The sequence below is a fragment of the Netta rufina genome (genome assembly GCF_964035555.1).
Source record: "Netta rufina genome assembly, chromosome: 6".
Taxonomy (NCBI): Eukaryota; Metazoa; Chordata; class Aves; order Anseriformes; family Anatidae; genus Netta; species Netta rufina.
Window position 1 is genome coordinate 6,419,056 of NC_140129.1, and position 17,794 is coordinate 6,436,849.

A 17,794-nucleotide genomic window follows, 5' to 3' on the forward strand; every position below is an offset into this window, starting at 1 on the left:
TCTATGTGCTAATTATAACTTTTAAATCAACGATCCACTGTCAACCATATCTCACTAGTGTGAAGAAATCTGTGATATTTTGCCAATTCCATGACCTTCAGCACCTGTGCAGAGGAAATGAGCTTTCCCATGATAACTAGGCAGGTAAGTGTCAACTATTATATATTCTGTTGAGCTGCAACCTTTTAGATAATCAGTGTGCATATGCAAATTACTCACAACTTTGGCATCTCTTGAGTGGTAGGAGTGTCACTGGGGGGAGCTGTGGTAGGGTGGGGGGTTGGAGTTAGGACAGCAATAGTGGTGCATTGGGGAGAATTAAAAGACAACATAAATGTGTAATTAATTTCATTAATTCACGTGTTCTCTGAACAACAAAGTGAAGCTACTAGCAAATAATTTCTGAACACTATAAAATGGGATGCAATGTCAATAACTTTTTATTTAATTGAAAATATTATTAATTAAAAGATAAATCCATTTCCTTCTCCATCCTTGCAGCTTGTGGACAACTAAATTCTTGCTGTCATAAGAATTTTTCTGATGTTTTTTATTACTTCTAATCCAAATTTTTAGACACCCTCTGTTTATGCAAACTATAAGAAAGAAAAAAGTTATTTTAAAAATATATATTTGAAATATTTCAATATATTTCAATATTTCAATATATTTCAAATATTTCAATATATTTCAAATATACATTGAAATATATTTTAAATGTGCCTATATACTCATAACTTTCTGCTTTTCATATTCTTATTCATAACCATTTCTGCTTTTCAGGCTATTACTTTGTGGGCCATAATAATAGGGAACTTTCTACATAGCTTAAAAAAAATGCACAATGCAAGCTACAGAGTCAGGGAAGTCTACAAATTACTGTAAAAAGAAAACATTAAGTAAAGAGTAATAGCTGGTATAATTTAGAAACCTGAAAATCAAACCACATTGCTGTAGCTAGCCACTGACCTGAATTTATAATGTCCTTACAGATGTTTAGGACTCTCCAGTAAATAACAGTTGAATGTTTGCCTTGGTGGTGAAACCAGTGTTGCTATACCAAAGCTCGGTAGAGGCATGCTATTTAGAAAAATTAAGGGCATGAAAATGGGCCCTGGTACTTACTGTAGAATATCTGAAATCTACATTATCATCTTAAAAAAAAATAAATAAAAAAAAAAAATAAAGCCAATTTGTGGATCAAATACATGTTTGTGGCCAAAAAAAAAAAAAAAGTTTTTACTTCATTTTGATCAACGTTCCTTTGAACGTTGAATTGTAATCACTGGGTCAGAGCAAAACAAACAGGTAATGTAAGTCAGGTTTGCTTAGTCAGTCTGTCTGAAGTGAAGAAAGTGGCTGTGACCACTAATTTTTGCATTTGTGATTTTCTCGTTTTTGATGTTTGCACTGGGCTCTACTGCTGATAGTTGCCTCAGGCAATGCCTGTGGAGATGGTACTGCAGTGAGATGGAGCAAACATCTGCCAGACTAGTTTTGCCTTTCTTCTGTGTACCATGATTCTCTTGGCATGCGACACATGTAAAACAACTAAGTACATTTTTACATTATATACAGCAATTAAAACTTAAACACACTGTGCTTTTAGTAAGGAGAATTTAACGTTCATTAATCTCTGTGCTGCAGTTAGGTGCAGATTGCAAAAAGAGAGCTTCAAATGGCTCACAATCTATATCTGAGTAGATAATTTACAAGATAATTTCACAAGATAAAAGTTTTCCTGAGCTGTCACCCCTCTGAAGTTGAAGGCAGGTGCCTTTAACAGATGTATCCTCAGGGTCAGCCTCTGGTTACTGATAGCCAATATAAAAGACTGTTGAGTTACCACTACTCCTGGTTTTCAGCCTATTATACTAATTGTGCTATTTTTTATATTACCATGCAAAAGTAAAAACTTTGTATTTCCATTTTTGAACTTTATATATTTTCTTACATAAGTTTACTAATAGGCCAGCTAATTTTGAAAGGAAAGCTGAGTTTCAAGTGAATTATTATGATCAATTACAATGCCCCAAGGCTTTAACATGCAATAAGATGCAGTATAAAGTACGAGCAATGCTCTCGTATTCTGGAACTTCAAAAATTTAGTAATGGATTAGAGTGAACATAATGTATGAATTACATGGTTTATATTAGGAATGTTGTCCTCATGATTGAGTATTGCAAACCTGGACCACTTCTGAGCAGGAAAATCACATTGTTTGAATCTGATATATATTAATTTATATTTTTATAAATATAAAATCACTAAACTCCATCTTCACCAAGCTATGATGAAGCTCAAAACATTCTGTCCTATTTTTTGTAAATTTATTTTCTGATTTTTTCCTAGGAATTCAAAACAAATCTAAAGAAAGCATATTGAAGAATTGAAGTAACCTGGCTTGGTGAATGAAGTAAGTACTCAAAAGACTGACAGAAAGCCAGCAGCTACCTATAAATGAAATCATCTCTAGGTGTCACTCTGGGAAGTTGTTCTAAGCTTATTGTGAGAGGAATTGCTAATAAAAAAATAAAATAAAATAAAAATAAAACTTCCAAGGACATTGTTACTGCTTACTAGAACAGTATCTAAATGAACTGGAAATCACATAAGGAAAAAAAATTTTTTTTTTTTTTTAGTAGCATAAAATATGTGGTTCATGTACTACATTCCTTAAAAAAAAAAAAAAAAAAAAAGAAAAAAAGGAAAAGGAGGGGGTGGGGAGGAAGAGGAGCTGGTGGAGTGGATGGGGAGTGGAGAACTGTTGTCAATTTGCAGAGATAAATCTTTGCATCATTCTGATCGTAGTGGGAAATCTTGAAGTATATTTATTAGGCCAAAATTGTCTACTCCTTAAGGTAAATGGTACTTCATTTCAATCAATACAATTAATTTCAGGCAGACTTCTGTTTTTTCAAATAAAACAATTTTCAATTTCTTCGAGTCTACCACTAGTGATAACCAGCATTTGCATGTACTTCTCACATTTTAGTGTCTGAGATCACATAGGAGCTTCAGCTGAGAATCTATTCTTTCTTTATTTTTACATTTCCTGTATGAATATGGAAAATACTTAGTTTAAAACTATCTCTTTTATCACAACTCTGTTGTGATATAATTATATTTTAGATTGTACAGCACAAAGGGTATTGAGCTGTCTATCATATTCTGTGCATTGGACAGATATTTGAATGTCACTTTAAATGAGGAATGGATTCAAGCTGGGCTAAAGCTACCTGTGAAGCTTCTAAGGGTGTAAATATTATATACTAGAAGCATTTACAACTTTCCTTAATAAAATGTGTGCCCATCATGACTGTGTGGGCTAGAATTAAGAGATAATGCTCTCTACATGAATTACTCAAATGGGAGACGTAACACAATTTAGAATTATCCTAAAACTGAAGCACTCTGGGATTAATACCCTAGGCATAGTTAATATGATCATAAATTAAAATATTTTTGCTCTTCAGATACAGCAAGTCAGGCAACAGTGTTAGTGGAAATGTATATTCAAGAGGTGCAATAACCCTTATCCTTCTGCACACCTAGAATCTAGAAAGACCAAAAGAAATGAATGGATATCACTTAAAATTTATTGGTGGTTTGATAACTATATAGGGAAGAGAGGTGGTAGAAGAAAAAGTAAATATGTTTTTTTATTGCACTTGTCTGCTAGCACCTCAAAAATACAACACAATGGATTTTGCAACAGAATGCAATCAACAGAGAAAATAAAACCCAGTGAAATGTTTACAATATGATTTTTAAAAAGCAGTGATGGACTTTTCAGTCCATGTAATGTGGTTTCCCCATAATAGTAATAACTGAAATCTGCTTCCTCAGGCTGCTCTAGCCAGTAATTGTCATTTTTTTCCCTTCATTCATTTTATTCGTGACACAGACACTGATCGGGTATCCAAATGGGTGCATCTGAAATAAGCTATTTTACATAACACCTCAATATAAAGAGCTTAAACATACCTTTGTAAAGATTCCAAAAATGTAATAGTTTGATATTTTTAGGTCTTTTTGCAGCCACTCTTTCTTAGCGTCTTTTAAAGAGTTCTCTGTAACCTTACTCATACTTTTGCCTTGAAAAACACACAACTGTAAAGGAAATAAAATCTTCTCATGCCTGTATCTTACAAAATTGAGAGACAAGCTTAATTAGATGTACTGGAAGTATTTAATGTAAAATGTTAGGATTTAAGATGGAAGGTATTGTGGTGCCACAGTCCCAAAGGTTAGAAGGAGGAGGAACATTCACTTGGGTGTCAGCATCTCCTAAATGAGCATGTTTTCACCCAAGCTACGGTTCGTGCCCACCCTGCAGTTGGTGCCTGGTGAGCACCCAGTTCAGTGGTGCTGCCCAGGGCAGAGCCAGGACCCTCCCCAAGGGGTGGCTGCTTCCAGCTCGACTCCTCCTGCTCCATCACAGCTTAAAGCCAAAAATATCATTACAAAAATAATTTTTTAGGGGAGGTAGATAACATTGCATTTGTTCTTTCTGTTATGCTTCCTGTTTGTTTGGTTGGTTTATTTTTTTTTTTTAATATATATATATATTTATTTTTATTTTTATTTTTTTTAATTTTGGTTGTTGTCATCTTGCTCCTTCTGCATTGCTTTATTTAGTGTGTACACCACAGCATGTATTATCAAGCCAGGCATGGCTGCACCAGGCACTGGTACATGAGTATCAGTTGCTGTCGCAAACTTCAAACATCTGTTCCTGATCCTTCTAGGGATGGTATATCCCACGTGTATACTGCCCTATTTTATTTTTCTTTTTTACCTTCTGAACTCTGGTGTAAGCTCTTTTCTTGTATGATTTCAAAGCCTGCTAGTATTTCAAATATATTATCTAGACCTATTGTGATTTGCTTGCAAGCAGCAATGTTTTATCTGTAAGTATTTCTGAGGAATGGGTTGGTATATTTGTTACAGAATCCATGTGTGCACTTGATGTGTACTTCCATGGGCCAAGGGAACATTAGTCCAATCGATGTGAAATCTCACTTCCACTGGTAGCATTTTGATGAAATGACATATCAGGTATAATCAGTAGTTTCTTCTTACTAGAAAATTTTCCAAGTCAAGTGTGAGATTTTATTGTGTATATCTAATTCCAGCTGTGGCAGAAATTGTGCTGGATATGTTGAGAGTGCTTTCCTTACTAATTCACATTAAAATTGTGTCAACAGAAATGATACTCTTAATAGGTCCTTTGTCACGTTGTCTTTTCTCTAACTCTAGTCTGAAACCCAAGATGATTAAATCAGAAAGTGGCAAAAGCAAACTCTATCTGCCACACACATCCATACAAGTCTGTTAGGTTACCTAAGCACAGAAGTGACTCTTAAATGTTTTAAGCATGGGCGTGTATTCATCATGATATTGTTATCTCTTCTTGCTCACCATATTATTGTTGCCAGTCACAGCTAGGATGAGAGCAGCAGACAACATCTGCATTGAGCTTGGAGAACAGGCTTTATGTGATGACTTGGATCTCTAGGAACCAATGTTTCAGGGCAATCCAATAGTGAATTTGCCAGTGCAGCTGGGTATTTGAGGATGAGGTGCACACAGTTTCTAGTCTTTTTTCTAGTCTTTGACTTTGGAGTCTTTTTCTGTTCTCTCCTCTGTCTCATGTGGCACTGGAACTGCTGTGGTCTGGGGCTCTCCCCAGCTACCTGTGTGATCTTCCAGGGCAAATCTTATGTGAAAAAAGAAAATAAATCAATCTTTCAGGTGTTGTACTTCACTAGGAAAAAAAAAAAAAAAGGAAGAAAAGAAAGAAACCATTCTACTTAAAAGGTCTTTTTCTATCTCTTTCTTACAGGTGTATACATAACCCATGCTCTGTCTTGATACTTGAAAGGTGTCATGTACTCCAATTCTCAGACTGATACACTGCAGGTATGTCCTAGTGATAAGAAGAAGACTCATTCTGTATCAAGTAAAAACGAGGTATCCAGGTGTGGAATTTTATCTCTGTATGTCTTTCGTTACTTCTTGAAAATTACGATCAAGCTCTAGAAAAACTTTAATTCTATTTTCTTTTTCCTGAAGGTGTTTTAAAAGTATAATTTTAGAAGTATTATTCTAGATAAATAAAATACTAACCATCTCATCCTCTTGGTTGAAATATTTATAGATAATCTTACTTCTAGTGAACTGAAATGAAAATTTAATTATATTTGTGCAACCAAGGTAACTATATTGATTAATATAGCAAGCTGGAAAGTTAGTATTTTACTGTAATATACTCATGAAACATCTTTACGGTGATGCACTTAGCATGCTATGTATTTCATTAAATATTAAAATGAGAATATGAGGCTTGCTTAAATGACTACAGACCAGTCAGAAGCAGCAAACTGATGGTAATAACCCTGATACTTTCCAAATGTTTAAGAAGCAGATGTGAAACAATTTAGAAATTGTAATTCCCCTTGCTTCACAGACTTGGACGATGCTTTTCTTTTTTCTTTTTTTTTTTTTTTTTCTTTTTTTCCTGGTATATTTGTAGATTGTAGAGTATTTGACAGCAAATTAATTGCAATGATTGCTAAAGTGGAGTCTAAAACGGATCCAATGATTAAGATGCCTGCTTTGTGCAAGGCAGAGCTGGCTCAGCTGTTGGGTGGGTAAGTAACTGTGGGACTTCAGCCACTGTAAACATGTAAAACTCTAGAGTCTAAGGATTTACCTAATTGAGCTGGATCTTCAGATGATGGGCTGGTAGTAGTAAGAGACTTTTTATCTTCAGCCAAGACTGGGAGCAGTGGGGCACAGCCACACAGTATAATTTGGAGATCCTCCTACCATGCACACCTGAAGTGCTACTCAATTTGACCTGCATTTGTCTCCCCTTTCATATGGAGGAAAAAAACAAAAAAAAAAAGAACAGAAGAATAAGGGGGGAACTGGAATACGCAGTGCAAGTGCTGTGTCATGAGAGCAGGTGGCATGCTAGGTGTGTCAAACTGTCAGCCTGGAGATGGGGGAGCCAGCTGTGACAAAGGGGCTGGTGGAAGAAAGTGGCTCAGGGAAGTCTGCCTTGGTGCTTCGGTGACAGTGGGGTGTGCTGGACTTGCGTAGTGGGTATGCCCTCTGAAACTGAATGGTTGTGTAGATGCATTTTGTCCAGAAAGCCTTAATTCATTTGCTGTGTTTATTAGCTACAAATGATTTCCCTTTATGAGTACAAATATGGATGAATACATTATTGTTTACATCCAATAAGTTTTCTTTAGATATATTCGGGAATAGTATCTGATTCCGACAGAGCAGTTAATAACATGCCTGCCTAAGCACAGAGGTTATCCTCATTAACATCAGTGGCCCAGCTTATAAATAAGAAGTTAGGTTATTATGTACTTCTGAGAGGTGATTGCTGGCTTTGTGATGTTATTTAGCGAATGTCTAAGTCCTCTGATACACTGTAACTTAACTCATAGGAGATAATGTGCTGGAAGAATTACAGTAGATACCATAATTGCTAATGGGGCCAGCAACATTGCTGTTTTGCTGTAGCAGGTTGCATTGTATTTCATGCCAACAGTAAATAATTTCTCTGTTGTAAATGGAGAAATGTCCCTACTATACAACTGTCTGCATACACATAATTGTTTCTAATTTCTAGCTGGAAAAAAATGACAGTTAATTAGTACTTTAACTAAAGAAATAAGAGATAATCCATTTAAATTCAAAAGTCTTATTGGCATGCTAATTTAGCATTTACTATATATGGAAAAAAGTGGTTTCCCATCTTATGAAAGTTTTATGAGAATATACTGAGGAATTCAAACACAAGGAGGAAAATGAGGGTTTTCAGCCTCATTGAAAAGAGACTTCAGTATTTTGTTTTAGGATTTTGTATTTAGTTTTATAGCCTTTATGTACAGTTGGTTTGGTACAATGGAATGGGGGGGATCGGAACCTCACAGGTTAGTAGGATACAAGTTTTCAAGCTAAATTTTACCGAGTAGTTATGAACTGTCAGCATCTCATAAACTTGTTATACAGTCCATTTTGAGGTATTAATTCTGGGGGGATGAAAGGAAGGAAAGAGGTCTCTTATGGGTCCTCTGTTCCGTGGGCTTCATCAACTAGGCTGGGAGGCTGGAGTTACAAGGAGCTGGGTCAAGCTTTGCTTACATGACTTTTGCACACAGGTTCATTTCCAAGGTTTTGACACCTCCAGCTGTGTGTGGTAGATATCCTTTTGTGAAGGATATCATATGCTCATCCCCCTTCTCATGAAATTACCGTCCATCACCTTTAAGTTCTAATATATAGATGTTAATTACTGAAAACCTATTTAAGCAAGAGTAACGGAGAATTCTGTAAGGTGGTAATTCTAAGAAAGCGGAACAGTTTTTGCTAAAGTGCTTTTTTTTCTCTGCATCTCCCAGCATAGAACTTATCCATCAGTATGTTTGAGTGTTGTATTCTAGACAGCAGGACAGGCCAAGCTGGCTCCATTTCAGCATTGAGTGTGCGGTCCTAATATAAATAAGAATCTCAACAGATCCAAACACCAACTTCAATTAATATTTGAAGGACCATTGTGAGGCTTAATGGGCTTAATAGTGTATTTTTCTGCCACAACTTTCTAGTCTGTTTCAGTCATGTAGAAGGGAGGGGGGGGGAGGAAGTTGTGTATGTGGGCAGGAGAAACAGCAGAAGCTGGTCAAGTTCTTCCATTGTTTATTGTAAACAGAATTTTACAGAATACGTTTGTACATCTTCGTTAACAAGACCTTTTCATCATCCTTTTGAATTTTGGATAATTAAGATGCACGCTCATGTTTTCTTGAACTTGAAGAGACATGGAGGACTGAAGCAACTAGTGAGTGACTATCATGGCAGGGCCATTACAAGTTTTTTTGCTGTTTTCTAACATCCCCGCACTGAATATTTTTTCCCTTTCTGGTCTTCCAATTTTGTCTGAAGCTACAAAGACAAAAAGCAATAACTGGGGCCAGAATGTCAGGAACAGTTGTAGAGAAAAAAATGGACAGAAATGGTAGGTGATCCTAATGTACCAGGCACGTCTCTAAGTTTGGGATGAACTACAAGTCTAAGACCACCACACAGGTGAATGAATTTGAGATAAAAATAGGCTTACCAAACATCGCATGCAAAATTGTTGGCTGAAGAGGAGACTGAAATTAGACTTTGAGTCCTAATTAATTCATTTGTAATCTCCGTAGATTATAGCCTTCTGTGATAGGCACTGTGTGTTGAGATGCTGTTCATGATGAGCTCCAGACATGAACAAGAGCTTGGATATACAGAAACACAAATTTGTAACAGTGAAAGATATTTTTAATACTGAGCAAATAGAGGGTATTCTCCTTCAGTTTTACTGGAAAATGTCAACCAAGACACTCCCAATTGCAGGGAAGATTTTAATACATATTACTAATAACAAAAATATATAATATATATTGAGTATATATATACTCAATAACAAAAAACTCAATTCCTTCCTTCTCAGAAAAATAAATACATCTCTAATAAGTGTTAATTTTCATAGAATTTAACATATTTGAAAATATTTTCCTCTGGAAATAAGTTGTAAGGAGTTGACAGTTCTTTAAAATCATGGATAAACAAAAAAGCTATTACAGCTTTTAAATAACCTGATGTACTGTATAATTACATTAAAGCACTTGAGAGCACAAGTCATCGAAGAATTATTGCACCTAACTTATTTGAAAGCTTGTCCTAGGAGAAAAAAAAGAAAAAAAAAAAATAGGTAGGTAGTAGCAACTTCCATAAATTACAGACTAAATGGAATAATGTTGAAAACTACGATGTTTTCTAGTAACATGGCTGGGATCTTTTGCAAATAGCTTTTGGAGCAGGAAAACAAGAGTTGCAAGTAAGACCTCTCACAAAAATACACATTTTTGCTAGATTCCAGTGCCTTCTATGCAGCATACTGTAGTACAGGATTCTCCAGAGTAAATAAATAATTTGATTGCAACTAGTAACATAAAACAATGTTAAGGGAGATGAGGGTTGGAGCCAGTAAATTTGCATATATTTCTTGAAATTGTCTTGTTGCTTTGTCCATAAGTATTTAATAGTGCAGAAATAATCTTAACACTAATTCAGCTCAAATATTAACACAGAACTTGAAGTTGAATGCCTTCCTGTGCAGGACAATAATCAGTGTAAAGATTTCCAAGATGGCTTTTGGAAAACTGCTTTTCTCAGCAGAGACAGACTCGTATGATTTTAGGTGGTTGTCAGATGTGCTTTGGAGAAGTGTAATCTCTTAAGATACCACCATTAATATTCCTAATATCTATTGTGTAACTTATGTCATTATTTTTTATGGTTATTATGGTTATTATGTTGAAGTAAATGTTCATGGGGAGAAGAAAAAAAAAAAAAAAAAGATAAAGCGACTTTTCTGTTCTATAGAAGATAATCCAGAACTGTTGTTTTTGCCTGGAGAGAGGTCAGAAAGCTAGAGGTGCTGATATTCTCAGCAGAAACACAGTATTTGAACTAGGTGACTTAGGTAAATGACCTGGACTTGGTAACAGCCACATATTTCATGGGAGTGAATGATGATTGTAGGATTATGTTTCTAGTATCAATAACAATTTAACTTCTATTTTAATGATGTGTTTGTCCTCAAATTGAATGTGTTGTGCTTAAAGACTGGAAAACAGGAAATATTTTGAATGTTTAACTTGGATGTACAGAGGATAGACTCAGCAGTTCATCCCTGAAAGATGCATCTGCTAAATCATTTCATTTTGCATTGCCATGGATGGTAGGTTTGCACACAGTTTTCTGAAGTGGGTAGTAACTTGCTAAAGTACTCTGAACTTACTGCAATAACCTGACCATACTCTACCGTTAATTACATTCTTTGGTTTCCTTAAAACAGAGAGCAAGGAAAAGGAAAATTTAGCAAGAATTATTAAGCATCTTTTTTTATACATACATATATATTCTCTTACTGAATTTATTTGTTCTAGAGAAATAATTCTGAAATTAGGCACCTTGTTTATGGGTTCTATAGTGATTAACTTGCTACAAACAAACACACTGCTTGTGTTGCAACTCTGTACAGGCTTAACATGTAATGGTCAAAAAGTGATTGTATGAAGAAATAATTTACTTATTGAGAAGCTGGTGTTCATTCTTTCCCTTCCCCTGACCATTTAGAACATAATTGCTATAGTATGCACTGAGCACAGCCGTGTCCATATTTCTCAGCTTTCTTTTATCTCCAGCACTACAGTTCCTTCTTCTCTACCTAGAACAAATAAAAAATGAAAGTATTCACAATAACTTAGCAAAACTCTCTCCTTGGAGTAATTTTGATGTAATATTAATTGAATATAAAAATAGAGATAATATGCAGTTATATTGACATAATAATGGTGCTCTGGGTCTGCTCAAGAGGTGATTTCCTACAACCTAATTAAAAAGTCATTGTAAACACAGTGAAGTCTGAAAGGACCTCATGAGAAGATTTCAGTGGGTTGCTGATGAGTCTCTCATAGGTTCAAAATTATATTTTTTTAAATCTAAAAGTCTCTTTAACTGTCCATATAAAAACGTTATGATTACTTTCAACTGAATAAAAAGGTTTCTCATTTTTTAATAATCTTTCAAGTATAAAAGAAAAAAAATAGTGGTACCACAACTGTATGCAACCTCAAATTTCTGAAAATTTATGATCTATACTTCCGTTCAAGCTGAATTAACTCTGTTATTCAGGTTAATCATGTCAGTGTTATTCTTTTTGTAAACTCTTCCCATAGAATATTTCTTTCTACCTGTCTTTCCCTATGCCTGTAGGGAAATGACATTTTGGTACCATGTGAAGTCTATTGAGACCAATGGAAATGCTCGCGTTAATTTAAATATAATTTTTATCAGGATCAAAAGTTAATTATACATTAACTTCATTGTTTGGTTTACGTTTGTCTTTTCACTGTTTCTTGGAACACTTACTAATTCAGTACATGGATTAATTTCCACTGATTTTGTTAGTGCTGTTGTATGAAATTGCAAGATTGGAGTAGTACACTAAATAGAAGTTTTTGTGGACATTCCTAGTTTCAGAATTTAAATTATTCTAATACTACTTTTAAATATCCCTGAATGTATCAGAATGAGTAAGCTTTCCATTAATTTTTTTTTTTTATAATTCTATTGAAAAGAAAGAACAAGATGTACATGGAAAGGTTTGCAGTTGAAACATGAAGAAGCTGTTTTGTCCCTTTTCATGTTTCTCTAGATGTCTGGTTCTCTAAATATTTTGCCACTTGTGGACAATTGAATGAGATTCAGAGAAAGATTTCACTGCCTGCAGCTTTTAGTCAATATATTTGCTATTCTTTATTCCTGCAAACCTCCAAAACTTTACTTAGCTTTTGCTTTGGACAGAATAGTTGCTGGAGTCATTCTTTCAATTGAATTTTTCTTTTTTCCATGTCATCTAAGTCCTGTGTGTTCAACATTTCTACGTATTCCCATAGCAACTGCTATAACAAATACATTCTGTATTGCTGCCATTATCATTGTTTTAGATAATGACTTCTTCACTGTCTAATGCATTAAATAATTTTTTCTGTCTGCTTATATCTCAAAACTGATTTCATAAAGCAGAGCAAGCTCACCAATCTTTGACTTCTCAATTTTGTATTTTATTTTTTTTGAGGGTGTTAATTTGCCAGTGTCATCTCTTATCCGTGTAATGCCTCTGTAGTGAGTCTGACCCTTAGCAACAATTGTCTAATTTTGCTCTTAACACTTAAATAAACAAACAAAACAATACAAAATAACCCCCCCAGTTTTTATTCTCCTTAGGTCCATTGGCTGTTACTAACTTTTCATTATCCCTATTTTTTTATATTGAAAAATTGGAATATATATTCTTGTCAATCACTTACCTTGTGTACCAAATGCAGACTTGCCATTTACATATTTACATATTCTTGGAATAATTTAATCTGAAATTGCATTGTTTGTTTTCTTTTCACCCACCTTAATTAAAGTGTCTGTGTGATTTGTTTCTGGATGTTGGTGGTGAAATTTTTCATAGTTGCCACAATTTTCCTTTCCTTGTCACAGTCTTGTGCTTAATTCTATTAACTTATTGTGTGTTTGTTTGTTTGTCTTTGTTGTTGTGTTGTTTGTTTGTTTGTTTTTTGGTACCCCAGTCCTTGCATTTCTTGAGTTCTCTAGGATAGTCAGTTCTGGTTATAAGTCTTTTCTGTTCAATTTACAGATGAGGACACCACTGGTAAAGAACAATTATGTTTTTTTTCAGGCTTTCCTTTTCTATTTTAAATGTGCTCTGTGTGGTAGGCTTATCTGAGGTAATGTATTTCTCATGCTTGTTCCAAAAAAAAGTAATAAAAATGTTTATATTATATTCCACCTTTAAACTACTCCTACCTATTCATTATTTTGGTTCAAAAGATATCAGTATGTTTTCCCACATCTTAGAGGTTTTTCTTTAATTGTACAGTTGTACCTCTACTCCGTTTACCCCATTCGAATACTTATTAACAAATGCGTGGTTTCATGTACTGGTGGTTCTTAGCATTTTATGGCAGATTGTGGTTCTTCCCGACTTGATCATTTATAGACATATTTCCAATTTGAACATGTAATAGAAAAATAAATAGGAAATAACTCCTTCATCCACCAAAATTCACTACTGCTTATTATTCCTTTGAGTGCCTTTAAATTGCTTTGTTCAATTTCCTTTGAAAATGAAATCTCCTTAATAGAATTACTGTGTATAAAAAAAGACATGAAAGTGCACATTGCTTTTGGGCAAATGTAATGGTTAAGCTTTGCAGAGAATATAAAGGTGATTTTGGTTTTCAAATGATGAGAGTTTAAGAAAACTGCTGTGATTTATTTTCTATAAGGTCTGTTTCAAGAAAGAACTTGTATTTTGCAGTATAAAGATGTGCTTGATGCACATATTTTTAGACCAAATGAGACTTCTTCATTGAATTGCATCATTTTAAACTTTATTTTGAGACTAATTGTATATAAAGACAACTATTTCACTTCAATACTGCACACTTGCATTGTGTTAAGGAAGCTGTAAATGATCAAAATGAGTTACTAATGCATGCGCACATGGTCAGAACCCTTCAGACTTAACCATATCTATCATATATAAAATATAGTTTCCAAAGTTTGCAGGTATTTACCATCTTTGACTTTTAGGCCTGTAGGACATCATTGACACTTGTGTTAGATCTCTGCATGGTCTTTTCTGTTTTGATTCCTGCCACTAACATGCAGAGAAATTCCACATGGTGCAATCAAACAAGAAAATGTTGCAGCAGGTCAAGGGTCGAGTTGTACCTGCAAACTTTGGCACACCAGTTCTCTACTCAAGGTTGGAAATATCGGTATAGGTGTCATGGAGATGGCAGAGGAGCTGTACAAAGTCAATAAAAGCATGTCTGACATGCAGCTTTGCTGAAGGCATGGAGGGGTGTTATCTGGCTGCTCTTATTCAAAGAAATTGCACTCTGGGAAAACACTGAGATTGAAGTGATTAAACTGAATACCAAAATTGGGGGGATGTGGAGTGTTAGATAATATAAAAGTGAAAAGAAGCTATAACAGCTTGTAAAAGATATACATGGAATAGCAACCTATTATTTTTGAAGCAAAGTTCCAGATTGTACCAAATGTGTACAAAGTACACAACTTTACTTTAACCCTGAAACTATCAAGGAATAAATTCAGATAATTGTGGACTCAGATAACAGAACATGAGGAAATAACTTGAAACCTGAATGAACTACCTGAGTTTTTCATCAATTTTTAAATTTAAATATATTTACGATTTGAGTATAGCTCATGGGAAAAGAAGCACCCTTATTCTTTATTTAATTGAGCATACTATTGTGCTGTAAAATGAGTAACAGCAAGAGTATTTGCGATACACCTTGCAGACCTGAAAAGTATCTTAACTTTACTTGAATGAAGTTTTGCCAAAAATTATGTTCGTGTTCTTGTTTGTCATGACTAATTTGACATGATACAGATTCAAATATTTGAAAATGATCATGCCTAACATGTTTAACAGTTTGTTGAGCTGAAAACCAGGCTACTGTTTATTAATTTGGTTTAATTCTAAGAGTTTTATATCCTGTTATGATTGTGCCTGGACATCTTGCATTTTCTCTTCAAATATGTAGTTCAGGTTTCATTACTTCGGGAGTTATTTAGTAGCGTTTTCTACTACTTCATAGCATAATAAGCACCAATAGTATTCAAGAAATTTGCTGTTTCTGTCATGCCACCCCCAGTATGTCCTGCTCCAGAAGTGTTTTTATATTCTATTTTAGGGGGTATAGTCTACATAGGGATATAGTTTTCTATCCAGTAAAAGTAGCTTTATTACCTTGATCTAGCTCAGTGTCATTGGCAACGTAGCAGAGTTTCACATCATGCCATGTTTTTTTTTTTTTTTTTGTAATAGCTCTTTGTTATTTCTGATCACAGGAATGTACTGGACAAAGATCAATGTGCCATTGCATGTTTAGAATATTTACATAGCAACATAAAACAATCTAACAGAAATTTCTTCAATCTGTATAAATAATTTAAAAGGAGAAACAGTCTTGAGAAAGTAATTACAGTTTAAACCTGAACTGAGATACTTCTCTCTGATTGATGAAAAAGATCAATTATTTGAGAATTATATCTATATGTCTAAGGTACTCATTGGAACGTAAAAATCTGTAAATGCCGTCTACAGAAAATGTATTGAATTATTTTGTTATTTGTCAAGATTATTCAGTTCTCAAAAAAAAAAAAAAAAAAAAAAAAAAGTTAAGAATTATGAATATCTAGCAGTTTAGCTTGTTGTAGCAATGGCTTATGGTTCTTATGCCGAATTAGTAACTTTCTAGAGCTTGTTCTATGTGTTTGACAGCAGATTATTTATACAGGCTTGTGAACATTTTAAATGTTAGAAGACTGTATTAAAGTGTAAGATTCCCAAGTGGATAATATACCATATGTCATGGTTTTGGAGGATCTGTGTGTGTGTGTTCAGTTATCACTCAATTATTCCAGTTGGTTGCTGACACAGACTTTAATAGATGCAGCTCCAGGCGTTATCTTTTCCCAACTGAAGCTAACAATTAACTTGCAGTATTAATGAACAACATCTAGCGTAATGCTTAAAACTGATCTTCTACCTAAATCGATGAACAGTGCTCACAGAGTCACAGGGGGCTGCTGAGAATCACCAGAATTGTTGGGCAACATTTAATTTTAGACTTGGAGTGACTTTGAGTTTCTTCTCAAATTTATTATTCACGTTCCAATGGCACATCTTTGCTAGTAGCACTTTCAGGATGCTCTTTCAAATTGATGGGTTAAGAACATATTAAACGAAAAACCAAAGAATTGTAGACACTTTACGTATGTTATAGATAGATGTTTTGATGATGACCCTCTTATGATGACCCAGCTAGAAACGGTTTTCTACTACCAAGTAATGAAATGTGTATTTATAAACCAATTAAATCTTTTGATTCTGATTTGATCCAGTCCTGTGGTAGCTGGTTCATAGATCACATGGAAGGAATGCTGATGAAAACATGTTGCTGCTTCTCTTTTCCTTGTTCTCTATATTTTGGGGATTTGTCCTATCCTTTGGCTTCTTGCAGGAACCTTCAGTGAGGTTAGAAGCTTGGAAAGAAATATGAGAAGATTTTCAGTCATTCCTTGATCATATTTTCACTGGTATCAAAATCTCAGTATGTTTCCCTCTGCTTGGTTGGTTTCATGCACATTATATATTTTGGATAAAGTTTTTAATTTTTCCTCTTTCCATCTCACATCTTGGTTCATTTTAAATATTGTTTCCTGACAGTCGTTCAAACACTTCAAGGGATCCTACATTAGGCACCATATTGTTATCTCTGTACAATTTGGGGAAAAAAAAAAAAAAAAAAAAAAAAAAAAAAGGAAAGAAAACAAACAAAAAACAGCTATGAAAGAAAAAGAAATGGGGGACAGAGTGTGACCCTGTAACTCTTTGGATACCAGAGCACGTGTAGTCCAGATCTTGGACATATTTTAGCTGAATAAGTACCACTATTGCACAAGTCTACAGTCCAAAGCATCATCCAAGTAACAGCAAACAAGCAACAGAACATTCTTGCTCATCATTGTAATGGGGTACATCTACACTGACATCTTTTAGTAAAGTGCCATTTTGAAGCATTCTGTATACTTCACTATGAAACTGAAGCAAATAAAACGACAGAATGGCTGGCCTTTCAGTTTGTAGTTGGGAAATGGATTGGTAAATTCTGTCTTTCTGAGGATGAGCTGTATACCTCTACACCCTTAAAATGAAAAATGACCAAGTGGAAGTGTCAGCAATTGCAAGTGTTGCTGGGACACAAATAGGGAACATTTGCTAATATAAGTGAGTGTTGCTAATAAAATGTAAGCTAATATTTATGATGATGTTTTGTGCTTGGGTTTACATCTGTTATTCTTTATTGCTGAAGATAGAAAATATTGTTGTCAGTTCAGGGTGTAGAATGGCTCGAAAGCATGGGATTCATTTCTGAATTGCTTTAATGGTGCTTAATTACAGTGATTAGGATTGAGGGGAGGGAGGGAGTTCTTGTTATGGTCAGAGGTGTCCACTTCTGTGTATCTTGCTTGCATTTTAATGCAATCTTGTGCACTACAATTCAGAGAGAACTATAAAAACATATATATATATATTTTTTTTTTTTT